The following is a 1,351-nucleotide window of genomic DNA, read 5'->3' as shown; positions in this document are numbered from 1 at the left end:
GGTGGAGGAGAAGTTGTGGATCCTCACTAACTGTGGTCTGTTTGTTAAAAAGTCTAGTACGAAGTTGCAAATGGAGGGGCTTAGTCCTAGTGTGGATAGTTTGTCCATCAGGGTTTGGGGGATCATGGGGTTGAAGGCAGACGTGAAGTCCACAAAGAGCATACGGACGAAAGAGTCCTGCTCCAGGTTGTTGAGCGCAGTGTGGACCACAGATGAGATGGCATCCTCTGTTGATCGGTTCTCGCAGTATGCATACTGATGAGGGTCCTCGTTGATGTTGATGGTTTGTTTTGACGTGGGTCATGACCAGTTTGTCGAAGCATTTAGCGACTATCGGGGTGAGGGCCACTGGCCTATAGTCATTCAGACCAGTCACCAGAGTTGAGGATGATTCTCAGCTACTACCACACTAAAATTAGCGCAGTATCAGCAAAAATTACTCTTTTTTTTTTTTTTTTTTGTGTTGACTAGGGTCAATTAACTTTGGCAGCCATCTTGAATTGGGCTAAATTCAAATGTTAATGAGTCACAGATGCACATCTAACAATTAGTTTGAGAGCTTCACTAAAATCTGTCCTATGGTTCATGAGATAATTAAATAAAGAGTGTTGACTCCAACAGTTAAAGTCAAAGATTTTAGCAAAGATGTTGCACAATGTGTAGAGTTCAGCGCATGTGTTTTGAATGACTCTCAGCTACTGTCATGACAAACTTTAGCTCAGTATCTGTAAAATATACCGCGTTGTAGCCATTTTGTGTTTTATAAGGTTGCTTAGCTGTGGAGGCTCTCTTGAATGATGTTGACTTTAAAAGTTATTCAGTTGTAGATTAACAACCAAAAATTAATTTCAAACATGCACACACACACACAGTCAAGCAAAGCCATTATAAACTTTCACTGATAAAAACATCACTGTGTGCATTCCTGTCATTTCGGTAACTGAAAAGGATTAGATAGAAATCTGTAGGCTGCCTTTAATAATCCACAAGCTCAAAATCATAAACCTATAACAAGTGAAAAAGCAAACCCATCATATGGCATTCACAAATGGATGTGCATCCACCCACACACATTTAAAAGAGGACCATTCTTTTATCACCCTGGTGGTGTGTGCACCTCTGCTGCACTGGAGTCTCTTGTGAGAATGTAAAAAAGCCTTTTTCTAGCTGCACGGGGAAACAAGGGGACATGAATGTTTTACTGAAACAGAAAAATGGCACCAATCACTGACGCCATATTAATTCTCAAATTCATTTTAAAAAAATAAAATAGGTCACTCTGGTTGTTCTGCTGAGAATACACAATCACTAATGCAGAGAGGGCTCTTGCAGAGTGGGTTTGTGACGGTGT

The sequence above is a fragment of the Nematolebias whitei genome, chromosome 6 (assembly GCF_014905685.2).
Source record: "Nematolebias whitei isolate Nwh7 chromosome 6, NemWhi1, whole genome shotgun sequence".
Lineage (NCBI taxonomy): Eukaryota > Metazoa > Chordata > Actinopteri > Cyprinodontiformes > Rivulidae > Nematolebias > Nematolebias whitei.
The sequence above is the reverse complement of the archived record's forward strand: the minus strand, read 5'-3'. Positions refer to the sequence as shown.